This window comes from Buteo buteo, chromosome 5, assembly GCF_964188355.1.
Source record: "Buteo buteo chromosome 5, bButBut1.hap1.1, whole genome shotgun sequence".
Lineage (NCBI taxonomy): Eukaryota > Metazoa > Chordata > Aves > Accipitriformes > Accipitridae > Buteo > Buteo buteo.
In genome coordinates, this window is record NC_134175.1 from 16,638,530 (window position 1) to 16,660,878 (window position 22,349).

Sequence of the window (22,349 nt, forward strand, 5' to 3'; positions counted from 1 at the left end):
AGTTATGAGCTGACCATAGGAGAGGCATTGGTCTTAATTTGCAGCATCTTCAAAGACACTAACTATACAAACCTAAACCAGATGTTTCAAGAGACTGGGTGAATACAATATAGGAAAAAAGGCTTGATATGATTGTGAGGAACACCCTTATCTCCTGCCTTTGTCAGTATTGTGTGTACACCTTTGTTAGGTTTTTAGTGGCTATTAGAAAGGCAAAGAAATTAATTTAACCTCCCTTGTTTGTCATGATGTTTTGTTCAGAAGCTTACACTTAGACTGATGACTCTCACCGCAGAGTAAGCAAATGGGACATAACATGTTGATCATCAGTTTATAATATGAGAAAAGTAATTTTCCACAGCATATTATTAATAAACTCTGACACTTTATGTTGTATTCTGTATCAGAGTAATCTACAAACCTACTTTGCTGATGTATACTCTCAAAATTCTAGAAATGCATGTAAGACCACAGTATATGCTGTTCCCTGTAAGTACAGATGTAAAAGGAGAGATAAAGTATGATTTAACTTTTCTCATATGTGGTGGTGTGGGGTTTTTTTTTTGGGAGGGGGGGGAGGTTTGAACCATCTTGCTTTGGTTGCATCTTGTAAGGGTCTCTTACCTAGGGTGGCTCATCCTGGATTTGATTGTCCGTGGATAAACTTATTTCTATCTCTGTGTAGCTGCTTAACAAATAGTGTTCCTATTTATGAATTATACTTTAAAAAACCAAATCAAAACAAGAACCATATTTGAAATAAATATTTGGTATGACAATAGCAGAAAACCAGATAATTATAAAAGGGATGTGTCTTAATCTATTAACTTTTTATGTTAAGAGTTGGAGGAGAAGAAATACTGTTCACAAATATTTAACAACCAATAGGTTTAATAACTGTCCTCCATTCTGTTCAATGAAGATGCTGTAGATATGGTGGCTTGAAGCTGAAATAGGTAAAATAATCCACCAACAGTTGAGGGAACTGTCTCTTGTTCTATATAAGTTGATAAATATGAAGGCCTTGGGGAAGGAGGTGTGTGTCAAAGGTTTGATGGATGGCAGGGTCCTTGCTCTCAGGAGCAACTCTCAGCAACTTCAAAACCATCTCTTGGAAGAGGGAGAATTAGAATTAATTTTGCCTTTGGTACTTGAGCAGCAGAAGTGAAGTCTACGTGAGGTTTTAACAGTGCAGCTATAGCAGGGAATTTGAGTGTTCCTGTTCTGCCAACAAAATCCTCTCTGGAACACCATTATATCTGTGAATGAGACATCAGGCAAGAGGATATTATGTCTGTATTTACTCACTTGACTTCCAGGCAGATATTACTTGACAGAAAAATAACCTTTAAATTAAGTAATACTTGAAGCTGGACAGTTCAGAAAGACTAACATGGAATAGTTGGCATGTTTATATATGAAGGCTTTCTGTTTTCCCTTCTGTGCTGGTTTTGGCTGGGGTAGAATTAATTTTATTCACAGTAGCTAGTATGGGGCTGTGTTTTGGATTTGTGCTGGAAACAGTGTTGGTAACACAGGGATGTTTTAAGTTATTTCTGGGCAGTGCTTACACAGAGCCAAGGCTTTTTCTGCTTCTTACCCCACCAGCAAGGAGGCTGAGCCTGCACCAGAAGTTGGGAGGGGACATGGCTGGGACAGCTGACCCCAACTGACCTAAGGGATATCCCAGACCATATGACGTCATGCTCAGCATTTAAAGCTGGGTGAAGAAGAAGAAGGAAGCGGGGGGATGTTCAGAGTGATGGCGTTTGTCTTCCCAAGTAACTGTTATCCGTGATGGAGCCCTGCTTTCCTGGAGATGGCTGAACACCTGCCTGCTGATTGGAAGTGGTGAATGAATTCCTTGTTTTGCTTTGCTTGCGTGCGTGGCTTTTGCTTTACCAGTTAAACTGTCTTTATCTCTGTCCTGGTTTTCAGCTGGGATAGAGTTAATTGTCTTCCTAGTAGCTGGTACATTGCTGTGTTTTGAGTTCAGTATGAGAAGAATGTTGATAACACACTGATGTTTTCAGTTGTTGCTAAGTAGCGTTTAGACTAAGTCAAGGATTTTTCAGCTTCTCATGCCCAGCCAGCAAGAAAGCTGGAGGGGCACAAGAAGCTGGCACAGGACACAGCCAGGGCACCTGACTCAAACGGGCCAAAGGGGTATTCCATACCATGGGATGTCCCATCTAGTATATAAACTGGGGGGAGTGGGGGGGGGGGGGATCACCGCTCGGGGACTAACTGGGTGTCAATCAGCAGGTGGTGAGCAATTGCACTGTGCATCTTTTGTACATTCCAATCCTTTCATTATTACTGTTGTCATTTTATTAGTGTTATCATTATCATTACTAGGTTCTTCTGTTCTGTTCTATTAAACCGTTCTTATCTCAACCCATGAGTTTTACTACTTTTCCCGATTCTCTCCCCCATCCCACTGGGTGGGGGGGAAGTGAGTGAGCGGCTGCGTGGTGCTTAGTTGCTGGCTGGGGTTAAACCACGACAATCTCAACCCACGAGTTTTCTCACTTTTACCCTTCTGATTCTCTCCCCCATCCCACCGGGGGGGAGTGAGCGAGTGGCTGTGTGGGGCTTAGTTGCCAGCTGGAGTTAAATGATGACACCTTAATGAAAAAAGATGAGGCTATGAATAATTAAAATGAAACTACATAGAATAGCTATGGAAACAGTTATTTATTATATTACAGATCTATTCTGCCTCTTATACAAAAGACCCATTAATATACAAAATATGTTGTTTTGAAACTAAATATGAATTATTTGCATCCATTGCACTTATAGATTTACTTCCAATCAATATTCAGCTGGTCAAATCTCCACTAAAGAGTTGTAAACTTCAATTTCTGGTCTTCAGCACAGGTCACTTCAGTCATAGAAGTAACTGAACCGTAATTCAGTTGCACAAATAGGTTCATATATTGGTTAACTGGAGTGATTAAAAAACAAACAAACAAAAAACCAATCCCCAAACAAATAAAAAACCCAGAGTAAACTACTTTTTGAGCTCTGGGAGCTGGATTCAGGTGAAACTGAGGGCATGTAACACTGAAAACATTTTAAATGGCAAGCTACTGCGCACAAATACACATTTAGAACAAAGCTGTTTGCAAATGTTCTGTAGATCTGGGGGGGAAAGTGTTGAGAAATTGAGCTAGTATTAATCAGTGAACAGTTTATACAGCTAGGTGTAACGCTGGATTTCTCTTAGGTTTAGTATGTATGGGGAAGCAGTTTGATGGAGGGGGTGTGGTACATATCCAGCTGTTGGAGCTGTCCTGTAATCAGTCACGCATTCAGCAGCATATGTGATGAACACACAGTTCTGCACGGACAGCCACAGCAGAGATTTGTCTCCCAAATATGTTCTAGGGTAATCTTTCATTTGTCAGATGATTGAACAAAATTACTGCTTTGAATGTTGATCTTGCCATCTCCTTACCCCTTAATCAGGATGCTACAGAGAAGAAAAAAAACCCCCACCACTTTTTGGGGAAATAATTTTTATAGAACAGAAATTTGTTTCACACGTCAATCTGTCCTTTCCCTTTTCCCCTTCACACCTCAGTATTTAGGCTTGTGACCAAGCAAGGACTATATGGTCAAACCTTGTGGTATTGAACTAGTGCCTCATTTTGGCTCTCTCCAGTGAAACTTCTCCATTCTCAGAAGCAAAACCGAGGTGTAGAAGTGAGGCTGGTATAGAGTGAAGAGCATTGGAGGTATTGAATGTAGAGGTTGTACATTGATTTAAATGGGATGCAAGGGATTTGGATGCTATGCTGTTGCTGCTAGGAATGTGGTTTGACTTGAGGAGGAATTGAAGATTAGAGTGTTACAGGGGTTTATGAAAACCAGATATGCAAACAGGTTGTCCTAAATCATTCTATGTACAGCATCGGGCAGAACTGGATGGTAGAAAAACTCAATGTTTTTAATAAGTATCTGTGTTTACAAGGAGTGTTTCTGTTTCCCCATAAGTACCCAGGGACATGAAGAATGTCTTTATTTCATTATTTCTCATTATATGTAGAACTGGTGGATAAAAACTATGATATCATTCCTGAAGCCTGTTTTATAGTGCAACTTGATGGGGTGACAGAGCATCATTGTGGTGGTTTTTCTGAGCATCTTCTGTGTGCAAGGTGATACGCAAAGCTTTAAAGAATGTGATGGTTGAGTTTACAGAGTCTTGCAAAGTCAAATGAATGACATATTGTCACAGCTGATCTAAGTATCAAAGAAACTGAATGCAGTAGTCAGGTTTTTTTTTGTGATCGATGAGATGTTAGGGTGATTGCCTCTTCTCCAGGAGGAAAAAAACCCTGATGGATGTGAAACTTGCATTCCCTTAATATTTCAGTCAGAGCTGTATCTCATACTGGGCACCAACTTCCAGTTTACCTTATCCAAATAGCCTTTGCTATCAAGGAGTACTTTTGTTCTGAAATAGATTACCACTTTTCTGTATTTTCAGTGATATATCAAGAGATCCGTTTACTGTAGGAAAAGATTGGATAAAACTGGCTTTGTGCAGCTTTTGACTGCAAACAGTACTAGAAAATGTCATGAGAGAAAATAACTTTTGTAAGCACAACCATTAGCAGACGTTTTCAGCTATTTCCCTCAAAATTTTGTAATCCAGTATGGTTTCACTGAAGTTCTGTATTTGTACCAAACCAGTTATTTTTTCATGCAAATTAAGCGTCTCTGTCTTTGTTCCTTGCTCCAACAGGGAAGAAAGGCCAATTAATAAGTAACCTTCCCATATCAGCATAGTCAGCCTTATGGAAAATATTCAGGCAGTTTCTTGAGAGCCTTGATCTAGTCTGTTTGCAAAATTCTGTCACCTAAACAGTTTCTTGGTAGTTCAGTTAATGACTATTTTGCTGGAACAGAGGTGCAAAGAAAGTGGAAAAAATGAAGTCTAAGAACTAGCAGTTCTGGCACTTCTGCTCTTTGTAGAAAAGAATGTAGCAAATAGAGGTCATTTCCTTGGGGTTTTTAATTGGGCAATAAAACAGTAATTAAAATGTCTTATGATAGCCATTTCCATATTTTGGCTTGTATTCTTAATTTCCTTGAAATTACTTGAAAATGCTTTCTCTGGTCCTTGGAAAAAACAAGAATGTTTATCCTTAAATGCATATTTTATTTTTATAGTATTGTTAGGACAACAACTTGTTATTAAAAAAATTACCGAAAATCAGTTTGACTTTATTAAATCAGTAGTGAGTGGAAAAAACAACATTAGTATCAGTATTTCCAATCTGTGATACTTTAGGCACAAAAAATGCTGCATTGCTGACTCTGAATGCTCTCATGCAAATGAAACAGATCCTTCTGTCCATTTTTTTAAATGAAGCATGGGTTGAAAATTAATTGCCACATAGTCTTTGATCTTACGGATACTAAGACACAAATTGCATGTGTTATTTATAGTATAAGAGTATTTCTAAGGATCTATGTAGTTCTTATTTAAACCAATGCAACATCCAGTCTTCATTGGAAGACATTAATAGAGAGTATACTGTCTTTGCTCACTTACTACTAGTTTAATAAAGACAGACACAGATTAAGAGTGTGAGGTAGCATGGGAAATAGGCCATTAACTGCAGTAAAGCACCAGTAATGTAAGGAGACATATTAATAATGACAATGGCAATGTCATTGATGATGAAAAATGCAACTTCTACACTTCTATGAAGTCTTCTGCCCCCCACCCCCAATCTGGAATTGCTGTTAATTGCCCTTTCTCTGGTCTCCATTTACAGCTTTGTTTCTCACTACTTTTTCTGTCCAGGGTATCCTACTGGAAATTAACACAAAGTAACTAAACCTAAAATAGACTAAAAATATCAGCAACTGTGATGAATCATCTGGTGTGTCCTGCAAGCATAATGTCCACAGGTAATATTAAATCCGTTAATAAAAATCTTTCCTGAGGTATAAAAACATTAAGGGTTTACAGATATAAACCTCAAGAATTCTGTATAAAGTCAATTGATGTTTAGATGGAATATAAATTGCTGCACAACTGGAACTTCACAGCAGTCTGTTTTGTCAATGGGTACCTGAAAATCTGTGACTTTACTGATGGAGAGGGATGGCACAAAGTCTATGCAGCAGATAAATCCACAGTTAAAAGGTAAATTCTGCTCACAGAAAAGTATTCTCTAAATTCATAGCTTAAACCCTTGCTCTTTGCGTTAAGAGAAAGTATCCATGTATCACCTATTTATGGTCTATAATGCAAGTTTTAGCTTTTCTATGAGGGGAATTGCAGTAGCAAAATACAAATTAATGAAAAATACAATGACAAAGAATTACATACTAAATGGCTGTTTGTGCTATTTATCACTATGTTCATTGTTAATGTTCAACTTCTATAAATATTCAGTTAGTTATATATTAGCATTTCATTAGTGAAAAATGAATCTCTGCTTACAGGAAACTGTTGCTAAGAATATTATGGCTATGCTTTTTGAAATGCTTCCAAAATAGACTCTGAAGTTTTTCTTGCTGAGATCCAAGTGAAGACGGTTGTGTGCTGTAGGCCTGAGCACTGCCAGAATGCTGTGGAGCAATACTCAGGAGGGAGCAATGCCAAAACCGGGGTGAATATCTTAAACTGAAACTTGGCTTGGTTAAAAATCTATAGTAAACTTACAGTAGGCTTGATCCCCATCTGGAAGATGCAAGGGTTTCCCACAGCCTGTTATTCCACCATTTCTCACAACTTTCAAGCAAACCTTGAAACATAGCGAGCTTTAGTGCAGCTTGAGGTGATCTTGCTGTGTCACTGTGTCGTGGTTTAAGCCCAGCCGGTAACAAAGCACCATGCATCCGCTCGCTCACTCCCCCCCGCCTCCCCCGGCCACAGTGGGATGAGGAGAAGATATAAAGGCAGGCTCATGGGTCGAGATAAGGACTGGGAGGGATCACTCACCACTTATGGTCACGGGCAAAAGACAGGCTCAACCTGGAGAAGAAGCAAAATCAATTTAATTTACTACAAATCAAAACAAACCAAGGACATTAGGAAGTAAACCCAAACCCTAGAACACTTTCCCCCCACCCCTCCCTCCTTCCCACCTCAACCCCACTCCCGGTTCTCTCCATCTCCTCCCCCTGGCGGCGCAGAGGAACAGGGGATGGGGGTTGGGGTCAGCTCCCCACACCTTGTCTCTGCCGCTCCCTCCTCCTCAGGGGGAGGACTCCTCACTCGTCCCCTGCTCCACCGTGGGGTCCCTCCCACGGGAGACAGTCCTGCACGAACTTCTCCAACGTGAGTCCTTTCCGTGGGCCGCAGTTCCTCACAAACTTCCCTGGTGTGGGTCCTTTCCACGGGCTTCAGTTCTTCCTGAACTTCTCTGGTGTGGGTCCTTTCCGTGGGCTGATCTCCAGTCACAAACTGCTCCAGTGCAGGCTTTCCCATGGAGTCACGGCCATCTTCGGGGGCCTCTGCTCCCCCGCTCCCCTCCATGGGCTGGGGGGGGACAGCCTGCTGTCTCACCATGGGCTGCAGGGGCATCAACCTCCTCAGGCGCCCCTCCTCCCCCTCCTTCTTCACTGACCCAGTATCTGCAGAGAGGTTCCTCTCACGTTCTAATCCCCCTACCCACTACTGGTTCCCCTTCTTAAATCTGTCATCCCAGAGGCGCTACCACTGTCACTGATGGGGTCGGCCTGGGTGAGAGGCGGGTCCGACCTGTAGCCGGGGAAGCTTCACGCAGCTTCTCACAGGAGCCACCTCTGCAGCCTGTCCCCCACTACCAAAAAAACCCGTGCCACACAAACCCATAACACATTGTAAAGAGAAAAAAAGGTAAAAATAGCTCTTTTCCAGGTGGATTATAATCTAAATTCTTGAAAGCAACACAGAAGTCTTCCTTTCAGCTGCAACCCAGGGAACGCTTCTGTCCCTATCAGACAGAAGATGGCAAAGCAAATAGTTCAATGGTAGTAACTCCTGATCTGTTCTTGACGATACTCAGATGAACATCTCTTCATTTATGTTCCTTTAGAGCTTTTCCTTACCTCAGTTATTGCCTTAGGCCTGATTACTGATCTGTATCTAGAGATTAACCACTACATACTGAGCTTGGCCATCCAACCATTTAACCTATCCATCCATCTGGAGTGTTACATTGGAGCTTGGATACAACACTCTTGTTGAAGCTCTTACTGAAGACAAAGTAAGTGCTATCTGCTGTTCTCCCCTTATTCACAAGTCTGGTCATTTTATTATAGAAGGTGGTCAGGTTGGTCAGGCATGGTTTCCCTGTGGTAAATCCTTGCTGACTGTTCTTAATTGCTTTTTGCTCCTTCACGTGCCCAGAAATGTGTTCCAAGAGGACTTGCTCCCTGACTTGTTTCAGTCAAGCTAAGCGTATAACCTGAAATCATGAGACTTCACATGAAAGTGACGGCATGGTAGCTTGTTGGCATGGTGTTGTATTTAAAGAATAGTTCTGTAAAAATGATAAACAGCGCAAGCCATCCTATTTGGGATGGATTTTAATAAGTAATTAACAGTATTACAAAAAGAAAAAGTAATATCGCTTATAGCACAGCATATATTGGTAAACTTGCAGTAGTAGATTCTCATGCACTGGAAGTTGAACATAAATTTGCTTTGCAAGTAGTTTACATGTATTTTCTCCTTCTTTGAATAATAGTTTCATATTTTAACTCTTAATGAAACCGTTGTGTTTATTAACATGGGGCAGAGTGCAGAGAATGAGGGTATGAGAACATGTTCGTTTAGTTCTTGCAAGGCTTGTAATGGAGCCTTACTTTCAGTCCCAGTAAGAATATTCATTTACATGGATTTGGGGATACTGGTGGAATAATAAGACTATGCTAATCTCTTAGAAGAAAAAAATCCTGACATAAATTGATTCTCCAGAGTTACTTATAAAAACAATTAATTTCATGATATTAGATCTATATCTTCCCTGAGGGCTTTTGCCTTTTTCTGTAACTGGACTTATGTTAAAACTGGATGCATTTTGACTGCACATCTAGGAAACTGAGGGTACCATAATGTGTTTCCTTAACTTAAAAATGGAGTCAGCATTGGATTTTTGACTTGCTGAATGCTTGGAAGGTACCAGGAACCTCGTACCAGTTAAATATGAGAGATCCAAGATGTCTGCTTTGCAGAATTGTCTGAAAAGCATGGAGAAGGGCATGTATAAGACCTCATATTTTTGTACACAATGAGATTGTAAATGAAGTAACAGCTTTGCTCATTCACTGTTTGATTGTGTGTTGAGACAATGTCTGAAGCTCCAATACTCACAGTAGTTGAAAAGCCAAGGGGAGCATTCAGCTGGGTTGCTTGAATAGTTGTAGTAAAGACTAAGCCTGTGACTACTGCAGTATTTTGTGCTCATATCATTTGTCAGTCCTAACAGTGTTGTCTATTCATGTTGGTTTAGTCCTAATCCCTGCCTCGCCTCAAGTGCCAAAACTTGATCAGCTGTCGAAGTGCTAACTGGTTAGGATTACTTTACTTCAAAGTTAAGTGAAAACAGAGATTTATTTCTTTGAGTGTCTGCACCAGTGCCAGTTTACAGCTATGGCTCAAATGCATTTTTGGGAAATGAGGTTGTTAATGTCCTGTGGCCCCCTGAAGTGTTGACCACTGCGTAGGACTCCGATGCCCAACTGCCCAGGAAGCTCCAGAATAGTGCATGCAACGAGCTGTATATCCTGAAGCAGTAAACCAGTATGGTAATGCTGTATCATTGTTGTTCTGATGTATAAATGACAAACTTTGAAAAAATAATTTATATTATGGCCCCTCACTTTCAATACGAAAAGTATATGGATATTATTATATGGGTGTATGTAGCGTTCGCTACATATCAAGGTGCCACGCTTAGATCACTGGTCGGCCTGGACCAGGGAAAGAGACAGATAACACACACAGTGTGAGCGCCAACTTCCGCCTTTTATTGCGCGGTTAATTCCTTTTATACTAACAAGGGGAGGCAGGATTACAGGTACATCACAAGGCTGCGACTAACCCTCTAACTTTCCGTGACATTGCGAGATCTTCTGAACGCCAAACCCTACAGGTGTATTACAATAATACATAGTGGTAACTGAATTGATGGTATTTATGTACAGTAAGGATGCTTCCTTGGGTTTTAAGCAAGATTAAGCTGCAGATGCCTAAAACAACTAATTAAGGATAAATTATAGCATCACTTAATAATAATGTACTCTTCCCTGATAGAACAGCTTCTTGTTATCTGCCTTAAACACTTGTGTTTTACTGAGAAGGCAGGTAGCAAATTTATCCCTGAAATAGAAGTTCCTATTATATGTTCTGTTATGTTTCAAGTAACAGTTACAAAGAGTAACAGTCTTCTCCTTTCATCCTATAGAAGGGAAGCACTGTGTGTTGGTTGAGGCAAGAAAATGTGAGATAAGATCCATGTACTTTGGGTTTTAAGGGAACTGTCTGTCTATGGAGGTAGCCAGTTTGTTCAATTCTGTGGGCTCAGCTGTGATGTTTGTGTGAAAGGAAAGGATGGTATGCTGCTGGAGGAAATATCAGAAAAACTGTGGCTCACGAGTGCAATTCATGTCTTGGTCTGTCTCTGGATGCACAAGGAAGGTAGTGCTCAGGAGGTGGTTTTCTGTCCTAAGCTGAAGCTGGGTCTGTATTTGCAACCTCTCATTACTAGAGTAGCTGGCAACTTGGAAGAGGAGAGAAAACCCTAGACTTTTTATCTCCATGCCTTCTGAGAAGCAAAATGTGATGCTGTCTGGGAGGTTTCTCTGTGTCTGAGTAATATGAAATCCATCAGCAAGTATCTTAGTCTTATAGGAGTGGGAAGGTGTTTCTAGCACCAAGTATACAAAGTAATGGGTTCCAGCCAAAGCTATTGCTGGGTGTCTCTAATCAAGAGCAGTATATGAGACAAGGGGAGTCAAAAGAATCTCAGTAGACATAATAAAGGGGGGTGAAAGATGATGTTTAGTGCTTACATTGTTGAAATTAGCTGAGGTAGAGACAGGCCTTGATAAGAAGAGCTGGTCCCAAGAACCAGCCAATGAGGTAGAGACAGTTCCTGATAAGAAGCAGGAGCAGGCCCCAAGAGCCAGCTAAGACTGGTCTTGCGGCTTGGGTGAATACCAAGAAATCACTGAGCCTGCACAAGGAAAGAGGTTACTAGAGGTGACAAAGAGCAGTCATCTATCTTCATCTCTGTGACCACCAGACAACCACCATAAAGAGGCACTGCGCAGGCGCAGTTGAGAGGAGACTATGGAAATGACCTCTTGGAGCTAATTTTAATATGAAGCGGGGATAGGCCATGCATATGTATAGGCATATTGTGAATATGTAATACCTGACTGTATAAACTTGAGGCAAACTGCCGAGTCGGGTGTGCACGACTTTGGTGGAACTACCCCCTGTGCTGCCCAGCGCTGAATGAACATACCTACTTTACAATCTCGCTGATTGTGGAGTCTGTTTTCTGCCCACCAGTTTGGCGAGCCAGGCAGGAGACTCTCTGCTCGGCTGTGGGACCGACTGCGGAGCGGACGCCCCTAGGCGCGCCCCGAGCACTTTCCTCGGAGGAGCCTCCACTGCCAGCCGCTCACCGCGGGAGCAGACAACAACCTCCTGAAGCCGCGGACCAAACGGTATGTTGTCACAGAGGGACCCTGTAAATCGTACAGGCCGGGTCAGCTGGTAAATCGTGCAGAGACGTCTGGCGTGCAGCGTAGTCCCCGTATGGGAGGAGGGTACGCTGTATGGTAACAAGGGGGGATTTGCTGACCGATAGAGCGGCCACTAGTGATCTTGGGGGTAGATCGAGCAATTCCGGGGTGACTGCTGCATCCCAGTATCGGGAGCCAGGACGGACCTGTCGATGACTGGTATATAAGAGGCAGGAGAAGGGTAAGCGCACCCCCTCGCAATTGCGCTTGGTTTATTTTTGCAGCTGCTGAAGGTTGTCAGCTGGAGCGATGATTGCATGATGTGAATGTTTGGAAATTTATGTTAAAGATTTTGTGTGGGTGTGTGGAAATGATATGTTGAAATTTATAGGTGTATGTATGCTTGTTAATGTGTGAATGTCTTTACGTATTAATAGGGGTGATTCCCTGCTTTGTATGTGGGCTTGCAACTGGACTATATAATACTTAGCATCCAGCTTGGGTTTTGTTGAAGTGTAAATCTTGTGGGAGAAGCTGGTACTGTACATCTAGCAGATGGAAACCAGACTGCCTTGAGTGTTTTCTCCAAATTCCACACTTTTATGATTGGGAAAGAGCTCACTAAGAATCCAAAATACTGAGATTGGTGTGTAAAGGAAAATTTACTTCCAGAAATTTGGGACGTGTGGGAGGGAAAACTGGGGAAGACTATAAAGAAGTGTAAGAAACGATTTGCATGGAAGCTTATTAAAAGGAGAAGCCAAAATCAAACTTAAGAATCATTAGGAGGAGTTATAAAATGGGAAACAATCAAGGAGGAATATTGAGGAAAAGTCCTCTAGGTTGTGTTAATTGCCCACTGGAAAGATATTGTTGGGACCGGAGGTACGGAAAGTAAAAAGAACCTTATTAAATACTGCAATCAGTGGTGGCCGTTGTATAAGTTAGAAAGTGATGCTAAGTGGCCACTTAATGGGTCACTAGATTATAATACTCTATTACAACTAATGCTGTTTTTAAGGAGAGAAGGAAAATGGGATGAGGTTTCGTATGCAGACGTGTTTTTCACCCTCCGAAATCATCCGGAGTGGCAAAGGGACTGTGGAATGGTACCCCCACAGGACCCCATGGTGCTTGCACTTGAGTGAGAGAACAACAAGGAGCTTACAGGTAAACTGAGGTGGTGTTGTTCGGCATGTAGTATTGGACAAAGATGTACAAAGACAAATAAAATTCATCAGGTACCAGAACAAGACCTAACTGATTTGTTTAAGCCTTCCCCTTGACCACAGGAACAGGATGCAGACTCGGATAGAACTCCGACCCCCCCGAGCAGTCCTGTATCTTCCCGTACTAGGAAGAAAATTACCTCAACAGCTTTACAAGTACCTCTCCGAGAGGCGGTGGGGCCAGATGGTGGGACGATGTTAATCAAAGTACCCTTTTCTACTGCTGACCTAGGGGAATGGAAAAAGGTTGCCAAAGATTATAGGAGAGATCTGATAAGTGTAGCTAAGCATTTCCAATTTATTGTAAAACAGCATAACCCTGATGGGAAGGATATACAGCTAGTATTGGAATATATGGCTGAGACAGAGAAACAGCTGATTTTAAAAACAGCAGGAAACCTAGCTGAAGATCATTATAAGATTACAGGAGGGGACATTAAGGAATATTTCCCTCTCCAAGACCCAAAGTGGGATGTTAGTAGATCTGCACATATGGAAAGATTGCAGGGGTATCAGGAGTGGATTATAAAAGGAATGGGGAGAGCAATCCCCTAAACTATAAATTGGTCAGCTTTATATGCAGTTAAACAGAGTCCTTCCGAGTCTCCATCTGAATTCCTGGATTGACTGAGGGATGTAATGCGCCGCAGCACACCGCTGGATCCTGGGTCAGACGTAGGAATACAACAATTAGTATCCCTGTTTTTGGGTCAATCTACAGGGGATATAAGGCGCAAACTTCAGAATTACACCCTACAGAGAGTAGGAATTTAGAAATATTGTTGGATGAAGCATGGAGAGTATTTAGTAACAGAGAAGAAGGATATAGGCAAGGGCGAAGGAAATTAATGGCTGTTATTCAGGAAGAAAGAGGAAGAGGGCCTAGACGAGACTTGCCCTGACTGGGCAAGGATCAATGCGCTTTGTGTAAGAAATTTGGTCATTGGAAAAGGGAATGCCCAAGGAACAAGGAGGATCAGAGGGCTCAAACAAGAAGAACGGTAGCCCATGTTAAGGGAGACTGACGGGAACCTGGGGAATCTACCCTAGCGGATCCACTGGTTATAATTAAGCTAGGGAAAACACAACAAGAGGTAGAATTTTTGGTAGATACAGGAGCAACATACTCGGTTCTGAATCAGGCTTTGATGCCCCTGGGAAATGATTATGTCATGGTGAAAGGAGCAACTGGCCAAAGTGAAAAGGCATATTTTTGTAAACCTTTAGAATATAAATTAGGAAAACAGTGGGGCATTCATAAATTTTTATATATGCCCAACTCCCCAAAGGCACTTTTGGGAAGGGACTTGTTGGAACAATTGGGAGCTGTCCTTGAAGTCTTTATTCTTGTCCTTGTTCTTTGATCTTGAAGCTTAACACAGTTTCAATCACATGTGGTCAGTTTCAACATTGTTCTCATCTAGCGTACAGGAACATCTAGTCATAAGAGCAAAGAACTGCAAAACTTATGAATAATTACTAGTTAATCGCTTGACTAGACTTTGTAATTATCTCCCTGGTTACTCTTTGTCTATTGTTTCAACCATAATGTTAATATAGGATCATTTATCAAATCTCACTTGCACAGTCACCTAGCAGCAAACCAGTTTCCATAGAAGGTACAAAATATTAAAACCATAAAAGTTTGCACAAACCACATGAAATGTATGGACATATGCTATCAATACTGGGTGCACTTTGTGTTCAGTGTTGAAACATCACACCAATGAAGTTTTCCTGAACTTGAAAACTTGTCCTCTGCAAGTGACTGGCCTATAGAAATGCAGAGTTTAGGGTTTTATGAGCAGAGGGGGAAAACCAGTTACTTCAAATATTTCCTATGAATAATTTAAGGGATCTTGTTACTTGATATGCCTGCAGACAACTGTCTTTAATCTGTAGATTGGTGACTTTCTTCCTAGAAAGTTCTGTAGTTCCAATCTTAAGTTTCTAATTCTATATTCCTGGTCCCTTTCTCTAGAGCACTGTTTTAACGTCTTTCCAAAAGGAGTCTGTAGGCAGTTCTCTGTATGTTGTCTTCAGCCTTCAATGTGCCAAACCCCAGGGAAGAACAGACTGATTTAGTATAGGCTGTTACAGTGTTTGCTAGTACTTTGCTGCGGACAGTTGGTGTGAAAGAACCAGGTTATGGGGAAATCTTGGGGTTTAGATTACATCATTTATGCTGTCAGTATGTGTTTGGTGTTTTGCAGCAACTGGTAGAAGTGGATGAACAAAAGTGAGCAAATTCTTCCATAAACCATGTGAATATACCTTAATCACTTTATTTTTAGTGCTTTATAGATTAAATGCAAGGGAAACATAACGTTTATGGAAGACGAATGGTGACTGGCTCGGTTTTGTTTAATACTTTTATACTAGAAAACATGAGACAACATGCTACAGTAAATATTATGGATTACAGTGAACCCATTTAATTCCTATTTGAGTCTCAGACTTCTGATGCAGATGTTTAATGAAGTGAGCTGGTTCCCCACTGACTTTGCATTACCATTTTGAGTAATTTTTCTAACTGGCAGTGTTTTGTACAATCTTGTCAAAGTAAAAATAACAGCTGTCTTGTCTTGAGTTTTTCCTGTGTAGTATTCTGAGGAAATAATCATTTTAGTTCATACAAACAAGTTGATAATAATGTGGTGGGGGAGAAAGCTGAAAACCAACATTAGGGATATTAATGATGTGAAAACATCCTGCTTGATAGTTTTCAGTATTTTTGGGGAAAAAAAAAAAGGCCAAACAAATTTATCCTTAAACTGCAGTTGAATTTTTGTGGGGTAATAATCCCTTTTTCAGAAGAGTTTCATGGAGTGGTTTTATTTTATATATTGTGACTCAAGATTTCACATTTAGGAGCAGAAGTAAATTTTAGAATTTTCTTATCCAAAAAAGTATTAAGTAGTTATTAATGTAACTAACAACTGTTAGTATTTTGTAATAATGTTAGTAATATAATACATAAAGCATTTGTGGAGTTGATGCTAAGAGGGGAAGTTATTAATTCCAATGAAACTGGAATGGAGGGACAAAAAGACCCTCTGTAAGACCAACTAAAACCAGGAGTACTTACACATACTTGGCTGGGTGGACTGTGGGCAGAATTCGTGGGATGGGACTGTGCAGGCAATCAGAGCTATTGTTGCATGTGTGGGTGCAGAGAGGGTGGCAGGAGATGAGCTTTCCTGGTGGATGTGTCGCCGAAAACCGGATTAAAACTCCTTAACAGCAATGAGAAGTTAAGAAGCAGGCACTTCTTTATTGCAGCGCTGGGCACACAGGGGATCACTCCACCTAGTGTGTGCACCTGTCTGGTTCAATCATGCAGGTTAAATACACACCTGTTATACATATTCACTAGATTTCTGGGAAATGCCATACATAATCATCAATTGTCCGATAAATCATTAGCATATGTAAACGTCATTTTACGCAGGCGTGGTGAAGTCTCTGGTGGTCTTCAGAAGCCCTCTGGTGGTCTTCCATAGTCTTCCTCACCTTGTCCGATAGTTGACCTCTCTTATGTGATTCTGCGCAGTACGATTTTGCCATCATGTATTAGATTTACATAAAGTACATTCAATGTTAATTCTTACACTTAATGTTTCTAGTGATTGGCCCTCAATCACATCACCTCATCAATATTCGTATATTATAACATTCATTGGTTAATCTTACCTAATTCCACTAACTGGTCTCTTGATCAAAGTAGGGTTTCTAAACCACAGAACTAAAGTCCATAACGATCTCTCTCTTGGTTCATTAAGACTAGACGCTATAATCTAACAAATTGCCTAAATTTCTATGGTTAACTGATCTTAGACAATACTTATTCTTTTATGATTGCATGCTGCACATTTTGTATGTTCCTAAATTTCTATAGCTACTGTGTGCTTCAAGCCCCTATCTTCTACAATTTTTACCCTTTTAACCAAACCCGACTTAAGTGAAATTTCAACTTTTATTAAATATTGGTAACAGATGTGACCCATCAGCATCTGGAGATGCTGCCTCTGGCCTGTGGGGCTCTTCCCTGTTGCTTGGCGTATATGGTGGGTGAACCATCCTGAGTAAAATGATGCTCTGGTTTTGCTATTAGGAGCTTTATTAATTCAGAAGGTCAAGAGCTATGCTATAAAAAAGACACTGCTGAAGTTTGGAGCTTGAACTTAGGGCTTTCCTAGTACTTTATGTTTATAGATATTTTCTCCAAAGCTTTTTTCTATTGCTAAAAATAGCTTTCACTGTACAAATACTTCATTATTATTTATTGCTTACATAATGGCTTTATATTACACATTTCCTGCAGTTTTCCTGTCAACCTTGTTTCATGTAAAAGTATCTTCAATAAAACAAGAGCAGCAGCAAAATGTTCGCCTTGCCACTCACAGCTGTATTCATCAAGCTCATGGCCCTGCTTCTAGAAAAATGTATGACTTATGTTAATAAAAAAGTTGTCTAAAGCTGTTTCTTGCATATTGGATTAATTCCTTCATCCTTTGCAGCTTCAGTGAGTGGGAGAGTGTGCAAGCAGCATTGACCACAGTGTTAAAGATGTTTTTAGCAGATAAAAAAATATCTGAGATAAAGCATGAAAGACTGAAAATAGGAAAATAAAGGACTGGACTGAGTAACATACATTAAGAAAGCAACGGCTCTCAAATATATGTCTGAGAGGTTGGTGGAATTCCCATCCCCTGGAAGATTTCCTCTTTCACATATCTCAGTGCTTGTTCTTCCACTGCTGTGTGGTCTGCTTGTATTCTGTAAGGTTTTTGTGGCTGGTAAATACTACATACTTATATCTTTCGAAAAAACCTAGTAATCTGTATATTGGTTTTACCCAATTTTTTTTTTCAGTCTTTCATTCTCTAAATACCCTGACTTGCACTTGATAAAATTGCTGAAGTTTGCACAACATGGAATTTACCTCTTCCCACTTGAACTGTTGGAAGAAAATGGTCTGATGATGTGCTACAGTCCTTTTAGCCCCAGTTCCTGATTTGTTCATTTCACTTACATATTAAAACCTATTGATTTAATCTTATTTTATTAAAATTAAGCTGGAATCCGATATTCAACCTTAGCCAAAATAAACTACTACAGAAGATGACCAAACTAACTCTTCATAAAATTGCAGAGCTAAATTTCTCAGTTGATCTGTTCCTTCATTCTTTTGGCAAAACCCAGTTCCTGTGAGACACAGTGCCTATTTAACCAGCAAGGAAACACTGGGCAAACTTGCGACCATTGTAAAGATGTTTACGAGGTGGTATTTTCCTACAAGTCAGAAGAACCAGGAAATTTGGCTTGCAAGCTGGCATTCTCTCCCCCAGAAAGATAGAAATCTTCTAGGACTTAAAAGTATAATCTAAAATACTTTTCCCAGCCACTTTCTTGACTTGGAGGTTCCTTGGGTGCAACCAGAGGTGGTGTTGCTGACAAGTAGCTGTAAACGATCTGTTTTTTTTTCTCTGACGATGCTTTGTGCAGAATTGGAGATAACAGAGCAAAATTGAGGTGTCCCAGCTTGCATGCAAGGATACCAATTAAATGGAATTGGCTTTCCTGGTTGAACTTGAATGGTTAAAAAATGAGAGAACTTTCATGTTATAAATGTCTTTTATTTGGGAAAGTTAAAGCTCGTGTAACCTGTATTTTCAGTGCTGTCTTGTTACCTGCAGGCAAAACCCCACAAACCTGTTGTCTTCTGGGGAAACAGCTGTTGAAATGAGTTCAGCCAGGAGAAACCAGTGATTCTTGGGGAAATATTTCCTGCAAAGGAATTGAACAAATTCAGAAACTATTTTGGAAAAAATCCAAGGTATTTTTTTGACTGAAAAATACAGTCTTCATATGCAGAAGCATATAAAAATTTACTTAATTATATTTCAAGTGCTTTGTAAGAGACCTTAAGTATTCTTTGAGGAGAATGAGGCTTTAGCAGGATGTGATCAGCTGAAACTCAGCTTCTCTGAGCTCTAGGAATGGCAAGCCATCATCTGCAATCCTTTTCCCCCCACAAAATCAGATGTGGTCTGATGTTAAGATGGGTAGTTCTGCTCCTCTAAGGAAAATACACTAATATCTTTAGTTTGAAGGCTAAGCCCTAATAAATCTGCAAAAGAATTCTTTGCTGTAATCATCTGCTGCTACCCCAAATGTAAGATGATCTGAAACTTCTCTAAACAATATCAGTTCACTATTGGCATATGTGAAAACAATTGTATATTATAATCTGTGTTTCCACAGTGTACTTTTGTAATGAACGGGTTAACTTTGTTCATGAAATCGCATGTGGGGGTAGGGACATTCTTCACTTATCTAAAACCTGTCAAAGTAGGGACATTCTTCACTTATCTAAGACCATAAGTATCCAGTTAAGTAGACAATTACGTACTGATACGTACTGATGATTAGCATATGTAAAAAGACGTTTTACAGAGCATGGATGGGACTTGAGTCACCTAAAGAACAGCTGAGGAAGACTTCGGCCTTCATCCCAACAACCACCAGAAGGCAGATTACGACCACCTAACAACTGATGGCACAAGATACCGAAGATACCAGCCAGCCGTCACCTATCAGAGACTAAAGACTGTATAAATAAAGAGACTCTTCCCCAGTTTCGGTGCGAGCTTGTGGCGGAGCATTGCCTCCCCGGCCGCCCAGCGCTGTTTTGCTCTTTTATCGCTTGCTAATAAATTCAATCTTTTATTTAATACAAATTGGCTCCTCCAATTTGTCACGAGCGTTTATAACACTTTCATCCTGTGAGCATCCTCCTCCAAACTCTATTTGGAGTTGATTTAATAATATGTTAAAGTGAAATTGTTTTGGAAGTCACCCTTTCACTCTATTAATCTGTTTGTGTCTTCTTCTACCTTATTTTCCAGTAACAAAAAAACTGTTTGTCAACCATATTCAGATAAAAACCTGCCTCCAATTCAGTTATGCTCTTTGTAGCTCATTATCTTGAAAATAAGGAGTTCAAGGGCCAAAAGAAAAATTACTTGCTAGGCTGAAGGCTAGGTGAAGAGAGCCATGTGCTGCTTCTGGCAGCAAATTGGTGCTTTTTGAAGTAAATTTCAAATAACTAGCTAGTTCATTAAAGTGCTCAAGTAATCTCACCTTAGAATATTTGATCTCCAAAATAAAATAACACTTCTTTTAATTTCACTGTCACTGAGGATATTTGATCATAATTCTTGAAAGTGTGTGATTTCAAAGTAGACATGCGTACCCTCAATTATTCTCCCTCTGAACTTTCCTACTGTTCACTCCTACTTGTCAGATTAAGTTATTTTAATGTGTGTTCATTGGTATTTGTTTAAATGCAGCTTTATTGTAGAGCTCTGAACATAGTTCTAGTAGTGTCTAGGAATAATCTTAAATATTTATTTTTGGTGTAACATTGAAAAAACAGAGAAGGGCATGAACATAAATTTCAGTGGTTTGGTTCTAATTTTGATCAACACAAATAGCCCTCTTTGAAATCGGTGACTTTCCTGCGATGTTGCAGACACAAAGATATTTTCTGGTTTACCCTAATCCCCATTGGAAAATACAGGCTCTGAGAGAGACAGGAGGGGATGAGGATCAGACCTGACAACAGATGCTGTTGCTGTCCCCAGCCATTTGCTGCATCGCTTTGATGGATGTTTTTGTCCCTGAGGCAGGGTTGTCTGCTCAACTCATGAATCGGGTCCTGAAGAGCAGCAGTTTTCAGTCTGGTGTAGTATTGACGTGCGGAAAACAGACTCCACAATCAGTGAGATTGTAAAGTAGGTATGTTCATTCAGCGCTGGGCAGCACAGGGGATAGTTCCACCAAAGTCGTGCACGCCCGACTCGGCAGTTTGCCTCAAGTTTATACAGTCAGGTATTACATATTCACAATATGCCTATACATGCCTCTTTATGGTGGTCGTCTGGTGGTCACAGAGATGAAGATAGATGACTGCTCTTTGTCACCTCTAGTAACCTCTTTCCTTGTGCAGGCTCAGTGATTTCTTGGTATTCACCCAAGCCGCAAGACCAGTCTTAGCTGGCTCTTGGGGCCTGCTCCTGCTTCTTATCAGGAACTGTCTCTACCTCATTGGCTGGTTCTTGGGACCAGCTCTTCTTATCAAGGCCTGTCTCTACCTCAGCTAATTTCAACAATGTAAGCACTAAACATCATCTTTCATCTTTATTATGTCTACTGAGATTCTTTTGACTTCCCTTGTCTCAGTATGGTAACTAACTTCTACTTCAGTTTGCCTTACTACAGAAGGCTAAACGCATAACACAAAGTGATGCGAGAGCAGATTTGCAAGCGGATTAGATGTGGTGTCTCCAGGACTGCACCATCTGGCACAGAGATGGGCCATGCAGGAAGGCAGCTGCAGTCTTAGTGGTCTGGTTCTAGACTGTTGCTGCAAATTTCTCAGAGTGTATAAATGATTGTAAAGCAACTGATGAGATTACAGTTAATTACTTCAGAGGTAAAAACAACTGGTATAACTATTTCTGTGTGATTTACAAAGAAAGGAAGAACAGGACAGCCTTTGTCTGCAACAGTAATAAACTTACTCTTTCCTTCCATTGGAAGACAGACCAGCACCTGGAACTTGTGTAGCCCACAAAATTTTAAGCTTTCTTAACAAAAATCCACAACTTCTTTACAGCTGTGACTGTTGATAACAAAATACATTATGAATTGGCATGTATTAAATGTCTCCTTCTAATCCTACAAATTAACCTCGTTTACCTGAAGCTTCCAAAACTGACTTGAAATTGAAGAAACTTTCTTCAGCCACTTTTTATATATGCCTTTTGATCTCCATATACAAAAATATGTAAATGTAGTGTGTAATTACAAATTCATACCTATCTGTAAAGGAGGATCAAGTGGAGCATGAGGATACACCTCAAATAGGACATAATCTTCTGAAACTTATTGGAAAGACCCTGAACATGCCCAGAACCTTTTTGATGTTTTACTTGTTCTCAGGGAGTAGAATTGCAATGCAGGAGAAAAGGGGACTGGCAGCTGCTGCTGGTCTTACCCTCTCATGCTTTCTCAGCACTTAGAAGGTAGCCCACTGGAAGAAGCACAAGAAGGTGCAGTGGTCTGATGTCCTGCACCATGGAGTGGGACAGGGTCAGAAAAGCGATGAGCATGTGCTGAACTTCTGCCCTGAATACAGTTGAAACTAGTCATGTGCTTTCCTGACTTCTTTAGCCCTTAGACCTGAAGCTCATTTTTTAAAATAATATGAATGACATGGTTTATAACACATGTAATATCTTCCAAGTAGGATTTATCACACTTTCATATCTGTTACCTCTTCAAGTAAAACTTAGCCTTTCCCTTCTTATTTGCATGCTCTTTTTAACTAGATAGCATTCAAAT

The 22,349-nt window shown here is 40.5% G+C and overlaps 1 long non-coding RNA gene across 1 annotated transcript in view; it reads left to right on the forward strand.

The window, feature by feature from the left end:
• The window catches only part of LOC142031084 (uncharacterized), a 148,542-nt gene extending 128,900 nt beyond the window's left edge, over window positions 1–19,642 (forward strand). The window contains exon 15 of the long non-coding RNA XR_012650398.1: window positions 18,638–19,642. This is a non-coding gene — a long non-coding RNA (uncharacterized LOC142031084). The remainder of the gene's footprint in view (window positions 1–18,637) is intronic.
• Window positions 19,643–22,349: the final 2,707 nt, after the last annotated feature.